Here is a 16,965-nt window from a genome sequence, read left to right on the forward strand (position 1 = left end):
AGGGGGCATAAAAATGTGGAGTAAAGTATACAATTGTGTTCTTTTTCTTTGCAGACTGACTTACCTATCAAAGACTGACTTACTTATCAAAATAGTTACATAAACAAATATTTATAATTATATTGTTTATATTATGCGCATAAATAAAACCTTTGCTATTTCATGTAAAATTAATTGTAGACAGCAAATAATGAAACAAGAAACCGTTTGGGACGGGTGATGTTCCACAAAGGTTTTTTGTCACAATATTGCACTATATATTCAGATAAAAGGAAACGTCTTGAGGGGCATAACTTTGGACAAAATAATACGATGGAAGGTTTAGCAACTTAAAAATTTCAAAGGGCCATAACTCTGTAAATAAATCATCTAATCAGAACCCACTAATAACATGCGCATCTCCTCAAGGTGGTTAAGCTTCCCATAAAGCTTCATTGTATTCCAGTCAGTAGTTGGGGAGAAATAGCCCGCACAAGAATTGCATTATATATACAGTTTATAGAAAGTTAAAGGGCCATAACTCTGTGAAAAATCATCCGACCATATCCGGATTATAATATGCACATCTCCTGTTGGTAGTGAAGCTTCCCATAAAGTTTCATTGAATTCCCGTAATAAGTTGCTGAGAAATAGCTCGGACCAGAATTGCACTATATGTACAATGGACAATGTCAAAGGGCCATAACTCTGTGGAAAATCATCCGACGACAACCGGCTGATAATATGCACATCTCCTATTGGTAGTGAAGCTTCCCATAAAGTTTCATTGAATTCCAGTCATTAGTTGCTGAGAAATTGCTCAGACAAGAATTGCACTATATGTACAATGGAACATTTCAAAGGGCCATAACTCTGTGAAAAATCATCTGACCAAAACCCGCTGATAATACGCACATCTCCTCTTGGTAGTGAAGCTTCCCATAAAGTTTCATTGAATTCCAGTCATTAGTTGCTGAGAAATAGCCCGTACAAGAATTGCACTATATGTACAGTTAATGGAAAATTTCAAAGGGCCATAACTCTGTGAAAAATCATCCGACCAGAACCCGCTGATAATATGCACATCTCCTCTTGGTAGTGAAGCTTCCCATAAAGTTTCACTCAATTCTGGTCATTAGTTGCTGAGAAATAGCCCGGACAAAAATTGTGCATTGACGGACAGACGGACTGACGAAGCGGCGACTATATGCTCCCCCCCCCAAATTTTTTTTTGGGTGGGGGGGGGGCATAAATGTCAAATTAACATGGATAATAGAAAATATTGTGAAATGCTCTATTTATAAATTAGAAACTAGATCACACTTCTACAATGATTGCAAGTTTCCATGACTCATTGAGGAATAAACCATGTAAAATGCTAGATTTTGCAAATTTATATAGTTATGGGAAACAACTACATTAAATTTAAATATCAAAGCTTTTTTTATAAAATTGTTTATGTACCGGTAAAACACCGCTTCATTCGTAAGAATGTCATTTGAGCCTAGATGAAGATACAGCTGTTGAACATCCATCTTCCGCAAGTCTCTCAACAATGCATGGCGAAAACGATCACAAGACAATTTGGCACCTTTGAAAGCAGAGATAGCGAATGTATGTGTAAATGAATCACAAATATACAATGAATGAATACAAAAGGAAAATGCATGCTTTGCCTCAGCATTAAAATGAAAAGTTTGCAAATACAATTCCCTACAATCTGTTAAATATTCCACACGCTTAAAATAACCATGCAAATTAGTTAGAAAACGCAATCATTGCACATCAGCATAATAAATTTAACTTTATATTGATGACATACGAAGCTTAGGACTTGAAATTTGAACTGTTCAAGTATAAAGAAATGAAATAATTACATCATTTATAGAAACTATGAGTATCACTTTTAAATGGTGGCGTTTCGTGTTTTCTCAAAAATGTTTACAAAAACAGTAAACATTTAAACGACTGTTGATATCAACATAATCCATTTATGTTCATTACGTTACAATGTTGCAAAACTTATTAAAAGCTGTTAAAAAAAGACTCATATACATTTGTATCATGTGTGCCAGATGGCCCTTATTCACAACAGCGTAAACATAACAAAACACCATGTACGACCTAGACTTCTTGAATAATTGACACACGTCGGCACAAAGTGCTCGGGAAAATTTTCCAGCTATTTGTTGCATGATCATGCCCCGAATTGTCTTGAACATTCGACGCGCGTCAGCACAACGTGCATGAGAAAAGTTTCCCGACATTTATTCATCTGCATTCATTTTTAATTTAATAAACAGATACTCGTTTTTATGTACATCTTGTTAGGTAGAAAACAATAAAAAATTTACACAGTCTTATTGAAGAAATGTGGGATCAATATTTATTCGTCTTTGTATAGTACAGCATGTAAGTAGAAAACGTGTACCCAATGATTCGACAACGGCAAGAACAGTTGGTTTTAATATGACGTCATTGCGCAAATGGGTTATGATCTGAATATAACTTCTGGAAATAATCATTACTTTCAGTTTGGAAATGCGATGTCAATGACGCTTTTTTAACTGACATATGGATACCGTTTAAACGGTAACCTTTTGTTTATTTCATTAATCATTTCGTTTTAACGTTTAGAAAAATGTGTACATGTGATACCATTAATAGAAACAAATCTGAAACTGTAATTACTGTTCTATACCATTTTCATAACATGTTCTCACCAGAGATTGGCAGGTATTTGACAGCTATATCGTCAGGAAGAATATCCTTAATCCGATGAACATTGGAGTCCCCAGCAATAAGGTTCACTTTTCTCCTGTCTTGGGCACCTGAAAAAATAAAAGGAAAATGCTTCCTGACACAACGCTGCATCCTGTTCAAAAGGGCCTGCGTAATAAATCTACTAATTATAAAAAGACAAGTCTTAACAATCCAAATACTACCTTAACAATACTATTGCAACAAGACTAATAAGGACTACTAAACTTGTCTTATGTGTGTCTAACTACATAAAAAGAATATAAACAAAACAGATCAATCACAGTTTTAATAAAAATAAAGGTCACACAATTTAAAAGGCACTAGTTTTCAATACTCAATAAGTGTCAAAATTGCAATACACTGGTCAGTGTTCAGTGCAAATATCACTATGAACATGTCAATTATTGCACTAGTGTGTAACACACTGTATGTGTCCAAATGCGCGAAGCACCTGTTTTTAAATAATTAGTATTAAAGTGTCACTCAAAATTGCAATCCACTGGTAAGTGTTCAATAAATGCAAATATCACACAGTCACTATAAACACATCAAAAGCGTCAATTATTGCACTAGTGTAAAACACACTGTAAGTGTCCAAATGCGCGAAGCAAGTGTTTTTAATAGATCACAAAATGGGTAATAAAACACACAGTTGAACTTAAAATGAAAAGTAAACACAAATCCTTCGTTCACTCACACCGAGTTACTAGGACTAGGTCGCGAAAATGAATGTCACTTTGAACTATACACTTTACAACGTCGAAATACACCAAATCACAATTAAAAGATAGCTATTGCAAGTTCAAAAATAAAACTGAAATATATCAGTGCCGAAATGACTTCTTGATCTCAAAACAATGTCACAAACGTATACAATACCGGATCTCAACCGTTTGAAAGCTCGTGGGCAATCAAAAGGGGAGATTATTCCAACGATGTTTTTTATTGTTTCTCCATTCGGAACCCCTCGCACGTTATTTGATTACGCTTTCTCCATAGATGGTCATATTACAATCATTCATAACGTTTATTTATAGATGTTTGTGTTGTGACATATATGGTTATGATTACCATATAAGGTAAAGACGGCCAGGGACCAGAGTCGCTCTGCTAAATCGCTAAGGCCAACGCAACCGGCCAAATAAATTATCGGTGCAACTTACAGTTAAACATTAGCAATGCCACAATATTATCAAAGCCATAAATAGATAGTCCAGGTACTAGCTAGAACTACAACACTCATACAACATACATCGAAAAAAGAAAGCTTTACTGCCACGCTAACACAGACTAGCAAAACGCGATAGATGACAACAAAATGCTTAATTGAACTCCACCGGAAAAATGTATATGATTGTAAAATTACATATTGATAATCGTAATGCTCCCGGTAATCTCCAAGAAATAGAATTTCCGCCTAAAAGACAGCTCGGAATGAAGATTCAAAAACACAAAATGAATCAATAATGATCCATAAGGTATGGTGTCAGGTGATCATAGATCTTAAGAAATAACTTTCATGATAATATATCAGACAATCATGCGGAGAACCAAAAAAAACTTTTAAGACACATTCATCTCGTTTCCAATAGGCCCACATCACAGCTAGAAGTTTATTTGCTATACAGCCAACGGCAGTTGCATATATAAATTTATAAACATACAAAATCCATTTATGTATAATAGCAATTTGAACACAATATTCAATTCAGCACTTTTACAGGGAACGTTAAGTAGCTGAAACACTTAAAACCACTAGATGACACTTTGTTCCGAATAATTTCATTTCGACGAATTCATGTCCCGGCGACATCATTGATATTGACCTACTTCTTAACGATGTCGTTGTCTCCATTCCATTGCGCCGCCTCTACTGTTGGACGCATGGCGTTTAAACCGAAGTCTAAGCTCACGTCATTTACGGTTTATGTACGTATCCTGAACATGTGCCGTAGTTGCTCGCAACAGATAGACGACAACTTTGTAATACATATCTCGGCAGTACATTCGAACTTAACAAAAAGGTTAAACATAATAATGAACAGCAATTTGTTTGGGTACGTTGGTGTTTTTTCAGTCATACTTATTCTGCAAAGGACAAGTTATTTATAAAACCGAAGCTTACATACCGTATTGGTGACGTCACAAAGTCAATATTTAAATCGATTTCATGCACGAATTATTGTCGTCTTCTTGTATCTTATTATCGATATGAGATCCAGCACAGTATCTAAACCCGAAGACACATATTTGCTACTTCCTATAAGATATATTATACTTTATAGAAATTAATTTTATGCATTTTCAACCGAACCATACAATACGCCGGGAATCATCATTTATAGGCGAGTACTCTTGCATTTACAAGTTTTCGACCAGAAAATCAAACAGCTGTAACGATTTAACATAACAGGTTATAAATCAGTCTGATATTGTTTGTTTTTTCAAGCACGCATAATGTTGTTCAAAAACAACAACAACAAACAAAAATAGAAAATGACTAAATGTATGATTAACAAAAAATCTTATTTTGCAGAAATGCAAACTACACAATAATGTACCGTTCTTCAGTGCTGCACAGTTAAATACAGATCTATAAGATGTGTACACAAAAGTATTCATCGTGTCAAAAGATGATTTAAGAAATGTTTATGCATTTTACGATGAGCCGTTGTCATCCCTTGTTATCAGAGCATTCGAGATTTCATAAGCTTATTTGTTTAGTATTAAGCACTACAAAACATTTGTAATGGTCGAAAGACGGTGATATTGTGAAATATATATCTCAATTTTAGCAAGAGCACCTAAATAAAGAAAAGAAAAGTGATCTTCATCTTTCATAATGTTTGAGTCTTAAATGTCATACTTTCAATGTTTATTATTTTTAGCAGAAACCAAACAACACATTATCTGATTATTGAAGCTGTCAACAAAATGAAAAAGATTTTTAAAAGTATTTTGACATTGAACATTCTGATGATAAGATTAAACGTGGTAAAGTAAATTATGTCTATTTTGTATAATATATCAATACCTTTTATATGATCAATTGATACGATATTCCTTTTGCATTTCAATTTTTAATATGATATCAATATTGTGTTTAAATATATTGCGATCAATAATTATTGTGTTTATATTATAGTTAGAATAATGTTCACAATTAAAGTATTATCATGGCGTTTAATTGGTCTTATCGAAAATATTGTTTTAAATATTTGTACAAATATTTGCTCAACACAACGAGCAATCATTATGCAAGTTTTGCAAGCAAGTAATAATAATAACGAGCGTATATTGCATGTGCGGATACAATTAATTCAAAACACATATTAGAATTATGCATTACTAATGGACTGTTACAATCACATTACTTAAGCAATGTGAGTTCAAGGTAGACGAAAATAACACCAACATGATTCAATGACAGGAAATAGAAATGGTCGCTTCAGCTGAAATGTTATCCTTATTTCAATGTTGTTTTCTTGTTCTGCGGAATAATTTCTATTCTGTGCCAGACGATGTTAGCAGAGATGAAGCGTTTGGTTAAATCAAAGGACAGCTGTAATTCAATTAATGACGTAATGATAGCACACAATTAAACAATAATTGTAAATCACATGCCTTATTGTGTTATTAAAGTTTGTTACAATTTCGGTATCCTGCATTCAAGTGGTGTGATTATTTTTCAGTCTATTGGTCATAATACGGCGATGTACCGCATGGATTGGGTGAATGACGAAACAGATATCGTATTTACATCAATGTATAACAATATGCGTATACGATTTTATACAATATCAGCTCAACAAACAGGTATCGTATTTACATAAATATATTACAATATACGTTTACGATTTTATACAATCTTAGCTGTTATATATCCACATATTATTATAATGATTTTCCAAGGTTTTCGCACCATATGCAAATCAAGTCATAATACAAGCTATATCTGGACAACGCATACATAATGTATAATCATATATATAATATTTATAATATTGGATTCGGGTGGACAAAACAGAGAGTTTTTCAAAGAGGCTACACATTTATTATGTGTTATTAAAAATTGGTGTATCCATTAAGATTAATTATTTCAGAAATCAGCTCAATACCCAATTCGTTAATCAAGATTCGATTCATTCATCCGGTTAGAGTTATTCAGATAACAAAGTGTAACCGTCCTTTACCATTTGTCTATGTCATGCAGTAGCCAACTTAATCCTAAATTGATCCCTGATCTGTTGGCGACATCCACTTGTTCTACGCGAATTTATTAACAAGAGCAAGGGCTGATGAATAATTACAAGAAAAGCCAGCTTTGTCAGTTCATATTTATTATAATGTTTAAATGTGATACTTTATGTAAACACATTTTATATTCTATATTTGAACAATAGAAAACATATGAGAGGAACAATACAAAAATATAAATGGAATTAAATGGCCAAATGGCGGAATATAATTTACACCAGACTAGCACTAGTGTAAATAAACCTCAGCTATAGACTAGCACTATAACTGAGTCATGTCGAGGAGGCGACAGGAAGTACTGCCCTAAAGATAGCCCCAACCCCAGTTGCACTATTGATTTAGCTTCTCGTTTATGCAATAATCGCCAACAGACAATTCACACCATTTTATGCTATTTCGCAAATGTATGCAATTCCTATTTCAACGAACACGTTGGTGGTTCGGAAATATATATTATACATGCGCAATCGCTTAGGCCATCCGCAACCGGCCAAATAATGCTCGGTACGCCGTACCTTGCAACATAACATACATGCGCAATCGCTAAGGACCATCTTATTCCTCGGTACGCCGTACCGTAGGTTTTTAAGCCAACAATGGCTATTCCAGGTACGCCTAAGCACGCCGTGCCATCGAGTGAGTACTAAAACACCCATACTATCCCGAAAATATTTTTGAAAGCATTCCTGCCATCCTCACACAAACGAGCACTACGTGATAGGTGACAACAATATGCTATGTTTACCTCCCCTAGACGTATGTACATCAATATATAGTTACCTATTTATAATTTTAATGGTTACGATCACCTCCAAGACATAGAATTTCCGCCACAAAATTAAATTGATTATTTTCCCCCAAATTCTAGGACTTGTTTAAAACTAATTTTAATAAACACTCGCGCAACGAATCTAAATATATATTTCGAGTCCGACGTCAGATAAGTGAACGCCATCATTTCTGGAAAAAAACTGGTGTTTTTCGATACTATTATTCTCTCCTGAAATGCCCTTTTAATATATTTAATGGCTTCTAATTCGCTAATTCTAAATAAACGATAATAAATTCCAACGTAGAGATATTCTTGGCCAATACAGATTCAAGCTTATCATGAGTGACCATAGGCAGAATCGAACATAACATAAAAATCGATATATGGGGCTCTTATACACGACATGCCTTTGCCTCTGACCGCCATGAAGTATTTCGCTTACAAAAAATATGTCCGAAATGCAGTACCATACGTTAATCCTATGATAAAATGACAACCCCGAGAGCTGGCCTATACTACAGCTGAAATATACAACTCCCTGAATTTATTAAATGAACATATCGCCGTTATATATTCTTATTGCGTGTTATTAGAAATGCCTGCGAGTACCAAGTATTTAGCACTATATTGAATACATCCCATAGGTAAGCCGGCATTGGAGTTGCGGCCGTGTCCGCAAACGAGCCCAGTCTCCGAAATGCTCTAACCACGTGACCATTGTATCATTATTTACAACGCCATGTGCATGAATGATGAATAATAATGTCATTACCAGTTTAAATATATGCTGTCTTACACATGCACATTTCGTTTAAATCATGTTCACATTATGTTATTGTATAGTGCCGATGTAATTCGTAAATACAATCCGTCTGCTTTATGACTACATGTTCAATACTCGTATAACCCGCCCCATGTTAACTTTACTATCGACCGCTTGTTTTCACGTAGTTTAAATTTCAGCTTTAAATCTCTACCGATACCCTTTTTTTTATCGTCTGCTATGATTTATTTAACCCTGTCAATATAACAAATGCCCGTTAACGTTTAATTCATGAGCAAAGCCATCTTTATTTGTACATGTCATTGACTTGATCATTTTAAGCACGTGTATAGTGTGTCGTGTATTTCCAGTTGTAATGCATTTTTTCACACGCAGCCATGTTTGTTTCGTATTGATATCATATATGTTATAAATGTAGATAAGTTGCTAGTATAAAAGAAAAAAACTTAAAATACGTCTTTAAACGTACAAAGTATTAACATAAATGGATTTAGATCCAAACACAAACACACTGATTGTGTTATTAAGTAGTTCCTGTTTGTTTTGAATTGCGCGGAAGCGGACATCACGTGAAATTGACGCTCACGTTACCCAAAGCGTCACAGGTTGGAAAACGCAGGCAATATAGACAAAGAAGAAATACGCAGACAATATAAAACTATAAGGCAAAACGGGTGAAATTCGAGAGAATTACCGTATCAGTAATTCGAAGGTTTTAATTAACAGTATATGTATGAAAGTGGTAAAGGTCCAAACAATTATAAGACGTAAATTATCGTTTTAATCGCTAAAATGGCAGTTTAATTATAAACGCATTGAGTTTTTCTGTATCAAGAAGAAGACATAATAATATGTTTGATTGTTTAACATAATTGTTTATGAAATAAATGTATGTAAAGTATATGTACAGATTAAACGGGTTGTTATTTTCAACGCAGTCAATGCAGCCAATGTATAGACATCGTTGCAGGCAATATAGAAATCGTTGGCAAACGCAGCCAAACAAGTAAACATGGCAAAATAAAACTTATTCACGTGTCAGAAATATGCTTGCTCCATTTTCTCCCTAGGATGAGGATTAATTTATGGATGATAACACAAAACAAGGTACAATCCAATTCTTTACTGCTCTACTGAGTTCGAAACGTATAATGCTTTTATATTTCATCATTTGATTTAAATAATGACCACCCGCGCGAAACCTGCCTAATTAGTTTGCCTCCATATCTACATAGGCTGCGCTAAAAGCTGCGTTTTCCATATATATATATATATATATATATATATATATATATATATATATATATATATATATATATATATATATATATATGTGCTGCGCTGTCAGCTGCCTTCCTGCTTACGCATTTAATTTCAAGTAGAAATCTAATGATTTAAATAATTTGAAAGCAATAAAATGTGTAAAATGTGTATTTCATTATTGAAATAATTTTTAATACAAATTAGTATTCTTTTAGTACAAATCGTTTACATTTGTGTGCAATAAACCTCTCGTTATGAAGATTAAATTCAACTTGTTCGATATGCCGATTAAAAATATATTAGGTTAAAAGTTTTACAATAATATGGACCTTATATACTTTCATACATATAATGTTAATTAAAACCTTCGAATTATTGATACAGAGTCAGTCATTTTAAAATTTCACAAGTTTTTGATTTCTATTTCTATATTGGCTGCGTAATCCTTCTATGTCTACATTGGCTGCGTTTTCCTTCTATTTCTATATCGGCTGCGTTTTCCAACGATATCTATATTGACTGCAACGATGTCTATATTGGCTGCGTTTTATGCCCGATAAAGCCCGATACGGCAGCCTGCAATTTGCAGCGATATCCATATTGGCTTCGATGAAAACAACATTGCGTTTACTCTATACATACATTAAATATACATACAGTTATATAATTATATTATCACAATTTTAATTATTCAATTGTGCTCATAAAAACACATTATTATGTCTTCATCTTGATACAGAACATCTAGGTTCCTAAATTCATATACATAAATTCACAATACAATTTCATTAGTTCAACGGCTTAAATGCTAGATAGTTTTTATTTAAAATAAATTATACCCATCATCGCGAAACATTGACCTAATCTGTTTTCTTCCTTTTTATATATTTTCTGCGCTAAAAGCTGCGTATTCGTTAATGAGTTTAAAACGTATAAAGCTTTTATATTTCATTATTTTAAACAAATAAGGATAACCTTCGCTCTTAATTTAAATTAGAATTTCCTATTATTTGAATAAGTTTCACGCAATAAAATGTGTATATACAGTTATATTTTTTATATTACAACTTTATATTCTTTTTTATTTATATATCGTATACATCTTGTGAAATAAACCTCCCGGTTTAATATTCAACTTCAAATTGACTAATATTCATGTTTAGAATGTTCTTGGTTAATAAATTCAACGAAATGCAATAAAACTTACAAGTATTTAATTAGTTAAATATAGCACATTCAATTTTAGAATGTCCTTGGTTCATAAATTCACCGAAATGCAATAAATTAATTAGTTAAATATAGCACATAATCTATATTGCATATCGTCTGCGTATTCCTTCTTTGTCTATATTGCCTGCGTTTTCCAACGATATCTTTATTGACTGCAACGATGTCTATATTGGCTGCGTTTTATGGCCCGATAACGCAGCCAGCAATTTGCAGTCTGCGCTAAATGCCGCGTTTTATACACACCCAAAAACAACGCATCCGAATACCAACCGCACTCGCGTTTGACAACCGACCATGCATGCACGATGCGACACAAAATTTAGTTTTAGTGCAGATTCGTTCGTACGACACAAAGACACAATTTTGTTTTACGTATCATTTCGGCTAACAGGACCCACCAGCCATGTAAAATATCGAATAAAACATATATTTTTATAAATAACTAGAAGCAAGACGAGCTCCAGACAATTGGTCAGTAACCACATTTTAACTTAATACTTTAACCTGTCAATTCTTTTCAGCTCAATTCAACAGTGAAAAAAGCCCATAAGATCACTTTAACATATTCGCCACAACTAATACATGTCGCTGTGTAAGCGACGCGGACACGTAAATTGATACATAATCATTAGTTTGTCTAGGCAATATATAAATTCTTTGAATATTATCCATTCTAGACAGACTTGACTTAGGTAAGATTTCGTTTTTCATTACACGCTTGACACTCGTGCTTACCCACGTTGTGACCACGTGGTAGCCCATCGGCTGTGCGGAAAATATCACAGAAATCAACAACCTCACCATTTTCGGCCTAATCGTCTGCGCGTTTACGTTTTGCAGGTGGCGCCGCTGCGAGTGCCACCTCTGGCTTTGACTCTGAACTAGAGCTGATGCCGGCTCTGGTACCGGCGCCGTTTCCGCCGCATTCCTTTTACGCCATCTGGTCCTTTGTTTCTTCGCCGGGGCTGGATCAACTGCCGCCCGCATCCCCCGTTCCTCTCTCTGTCTGTTTCGCTACGGCTTGCCCCACCCCTCTCCGCACGCTACGACCTCTACCCGATATTGTAGATTTAAGTTTTATGGATGTGTAAACACAAGTTTCTCAGTCAAAGTTATTTCGCAAAAAAGAACGAGATACGTGGAGCACGAGCATATATACCGTATTAGTGACGTCAGACAGTCACTACTGAAATCGATTTCACGCATGGTTTATTGTCGTCTGTTTGTATCTAATGATTTTTACGAGATTTAAACCTTTTATTTACCACAGACATGTATTCGCTTCTTCAAAAAAAAAAAAAGAAATTAATTTTTGAATAAATTAATTTTTATTATTATACAGTGTATAGTTAAATGTAACAAAATTAATCCGCCACCAACACAGAAACACCAACACACAAATGTTATCAATACATTTACATTCAACAACAATGTCTACAACAAAAAATGCAAATACACGCTTGCGTTGGTATCCGTATTAAGGTTTTATATTATGCCATTGATGTCAGTTTCAGAAAACATCATTCATTTCCCGAACTTCATTTAATAAAAATGTTAAAAAATTGATGTGATAATCGTTAAACATTTAAGACAAAATACCATGAATTGGAAGTAAATTATGCCAAGTATGTAGACTTGGTTTATTGCTGGAGTCTGACAGAGTATAAAGTCTACGTTAAGTATTTACACGCATGTTTATTCTTGGCCTCTGTTGCCAGCCTGGCCTGTTTTCGTTGAGAAAATCACATTTTACTTTGGTTCGTTTCGTTTCACATTGGTTTCCCAGGTAATGTTGAGATAAATTCGGAGGTTAACCTTTCTTTTAAATAATACTTTTATACTTCCAATGCTTAGAAATATTTATTAGGCCTTCACTATTTCATATTGACATTATTTTGTTTTTGATATGCCCTTTATATGATAATTTTAGAAATACACTTATATACAGTATGTTTACAGACGAAACCCAATTATGTTTTTTTCTATATGATGATATCTTTCTGGTAAATATACACTAACGTACTGTATTATTCAAAAACAACATAGCGGAATATATTATAAATCAAATTTAATTCAATCATAACTCGCTTATTGTTTTCTGTTATCGGCGAGAAAAAGAAAGGCTTGTTATTGGTCAGTTATTATTACCAGAACCTTATCTTTCGAAATACTGTGTTATACATTGTAATTATGTTAGTTATGTTTTGTGAAACCTTGTTAGCTATAACAAACAAACACAAACATGTGTTATGAAAAATACATCAATTTCCTTGACAACATAATAATAAAGAATTGGCTAATTGTCGTAATGAAATCATAGAAAACACGCGAATGTTTGAAGAACTATTTATTAAAATGATTGTGATATTGATAAATATTTATTTATATACAACACGAAAGCTAATCAACAGTAAACATTTTTTATTATTGAAAACGAATAATAATAGAACAATGTAATTTATTTGTATTTATTATAATCTACGTTAGTCTTTTTGCTTATACAAAGAAAATGTATACTTACAGCTAAGAGTGAATTATTGTCAATGTTTGGCTTGCTGTCATCATAATTAGAACGACACTTTCGGACATAAATAATAATGAAAAATCTAGGAGTTTTTAAAAACTAACCCACCTCATTTACACGTAATCTTTGCTTATTGAAACACGCTTTAATTTGTTTTAAAAAGCATAACTTTAATTGTGTTATATAACATAGTAATCAGCGATGTTACTTCAATTTATGCTTGAGTCTTATTTTTCTGTACACTGGGCTGGTCTATTTTTAATGAAAGTTTGCTTTACCAGACAAATAGTACAAAACTAGAGTATGTTTTTGCTGGCAGTGTTTACATAAAATACATTAATTCTGACATGTTTAAGTCATTTTGGACAACAAAGTGCACATCTGCAATATTTTAATGTATATTGCAGTTCTGTTGTTTGTTACATTCGGGAACTAAAACAATTACTGAAGACCGTTTTCACACAATCTTGACATCATAATGGATTTGTTTACTGATACCTTGCTGTGGGTTTAATGGATATAGGTCGTCATAGATAAGTGCCTAATGGAATCGATGACATTTTCTGATATTTATGATAGTTGAGATCTCAACAAAACCCCATTATTGCAAAAAACACTTTATCGCAAACGACTGAACAGTTCAAAATCAATACGTATTGAAATGAAATTATTCTCATATAGCTTAGTATTGATTTCCATCGAAAGGACGCGTACAATGCGCTTGTCTGGTAGTGGATGGTCTCTGTTACCAAACAGGGATGGCAATCTAATGTCAATACATTGTGTAAATCAGTGTATTACGCAATTTGTTAAAACCATAACGACATTAGTATTGCATAATTCCATTTCCTTTTTTTGTCAAAAAATTGTATTAAAAATCTTCAATCCGATTTGTAATATTTGATTTGAAAGGATGTGTATGATGTACCTTTTAATAACATTGTTTTAGAAATTTCCATAACTTCAAATCCAGCTCTTGATAGTATTAAATTACAACTGAATAGTTTTTTACTCACTGACACATGTAGCGCTGGTGAAGATATGTATGATTTAATTGCTTTGAAAAGAATGAATCTCGTTTTTGAATACTTATATTTTGATGTTAAAGTGTGTACAAATTTATTTTTTGCAACAATTTTACTTCCATAGAATCAGTTAACTTGGCCTTTTTCATGAGGATAAACATACACAACCAAGATTGTTATTTTGCCTTTCACTAACTTATTTCCTGTTTTTTTTCTGAAATGCACGACGATATTTGTTTTAAACTATATGAAACAAAGTCATTTATGATTACTAATAAAGACGACATGTAGTTGATATTCGTTTTGATTGTATCCTGCATCAAAAAGTAACGTTCTGATGTTCTGGACTGTATGTAACCATCGAGTTGTTACAAAGTAATTAATCTCAAGTGTAGTCTAGTTTATTTCTCATTTATTTGAATCGATTAAAATAGTCAAAGCCAAGTTTGAGGTTAAGATCCTCTTAATACCCATTTAACCAACACATGCCTGTGTTATGACTTTTCTAAGTGGTTAATGTATTTCAGCGCATGGAATTAATACGGGTCGACGGCTCGGCCACTTACGCGTGTAAACACCTACAGGAACTATGGACGACACATAAGATTGAGCATAGCATGTGATTGATTCTCCTACAATTACCTCGATTTCACGAATAAATGAGCAAAGAACAGTCAATTACCAGTGAAACACGTGTCAAGAATGTCCAATTTAAGGTTCAGACCAACTTTATCTTCTTGTGGCAATAGGCAAATTAGCAGATCAATAGCGTGTTTTCAGCATCATTCAACGGTGAATGTACCAAAAACATGTATTGTTAAAAGACATTATAACATTCTTTCGTCATAGTAATCAATACTGGAATAGTGATTTCATGCCATTAGTCCAATTCATTACCAAAATAGAACGATTTAGTTCTTGATCGCTTTTTTAACAAATCAAAACACGCAGGAATTTGATACATTTGTTTTCGTTTTTTATGGGGTCTTGGTAATGAGAGGGTAATTCCAATCTAATATACAATTGCGCAAATGAATAGTATCGACGTTAAACATATTTTCTGTCTTAATCATACATATATCAATACTGGTGTGTCTTGTAGTTGATACCGAGATCATAGTTTTTAGTTAAAGCGAGTATGTACGATTGTTTTTTCTTCGAAACAGAGAACATATTCAGAGGGGGTAATCACGTGATTATCAAGATGGCGACGTCCTTGCCGAGGTCGTAATTTTTCGCTGTTTAATACATTTTAATACCTTGTATTATTTTTTAAATTACGCCCACTTTTTAGCTATATTAGCAAGAAAGTTACTGTTGTTTATTTCATAGTAATCTTCGCTCTATATCTCGACTTTACGCAGTGCGAAATTTCTTAGCGGGATGACCTAACTAGGGCTCCACTAAGAAAACTTGCGGGGAGTAAAGTCGAGATATAAAGCGAATTAAAATACGAAATAAAGGCTAATCACTTTTTTACTGATATGGCTGGATAGTGAGCGTCGTTAAAAATTGAAACTAGAGTAATAAAGGGTATAAAACAGCGAAAAATAACTGTCTCGGCGTGGACGTCGCTATCTTGACTATCACGTGATTACCCCCTCTGATACTGATTAGTTCAAACAAATGCAATGAAAGTTGAGAAGAACAAGTACACGAACATGATCGATAGTACAATGTAATTTCATAGCAAATCAATTTGTGCTGTGCACCAGAAAATTACATCATGAAACAAGACCTATACATGTTTTGGGAAATCACTTTAATATGTGCAAATTCCTTCATACGACACCCATACACACAGTTCTGCAACAAATACGAGTAAACGTTGCGTTATATACGTAAATGAAGTGCCTTTTATAACTTCATTTAAGTTAAATATATTTGAGTGATGAGGCCAAATACATATTGTTAAGTTATGTTTATTGCACTCCTCGTGCACACGCATATGTTTGTTTGAGATTAAGATCAACAAAGGTTTACAATAATGTTTTTAAAACAAAACATGCCAAACACATAATACATCATTAAACACACATTCGAATTTCAACGAAACTTGTAAGATGTACAGTCTAGTATGTGAGCTGTCTGTGAAACATTTCAAATAACATATAATATTTAAATATTTAGTATGCGACAGTTTAACACACAATGGTGTTTTCCTTTGAACATAATCTGACGGCATAATATATTAAAACTTTAAATCTAAGCAAAATAATAAGTTGTAAAACTAATTTCAATGGATCAAACTATTGCACATTTGGGAGTTCGTGTTTCAAAGATGTCAATTTATACAAAGCATGAGCCAAATAGTTATAATTATATCAAGGTATTCAATATTCTGAAACTGTGTTTGTTAATTGTTTTT

At 33.4% G+C, this 16,965-nt stretch overlaps 1 long non-coding RNA gene across 1 annotated transcript; it reads right to left on the minus strand.

Annotated features, from left to right (window-relative positions):
* Nucleotides 1-1,371: 1,371 nt before the first annotated feature.
* LOC127865488 (uncharacterized) lies at nt 1,372-4,219 on the minus strand. Its single transcript, XR_008042639.1, has 3 exons — nt 3,622-4,219; nt 2,703-2,810; nt 1,372-1,570 (listed from the first exon to the last, which is right to left on the minus strand). It is a non-coding gene; the product is annotated as an uncharacterized LOC127865488 (long non-coding RNA).
* Nucleotides 4,220-16,965: the final 12,746 nt, after the last annotated feature.

This window comes from Dreissena polymorpha, chromosome 2 (assembly GCF_020536995.1).
Source record: "Dreissena polymorpha isolate Duluth1 chromosome 2, UMN_Dpol_1.0, whole genome shotgun sequence".
NCBI lineage: Eukaryota > Metazoa > Mollusca > Bivalvia > Myida > Dreissenidae > Dreissena > Dreissena polymorpha.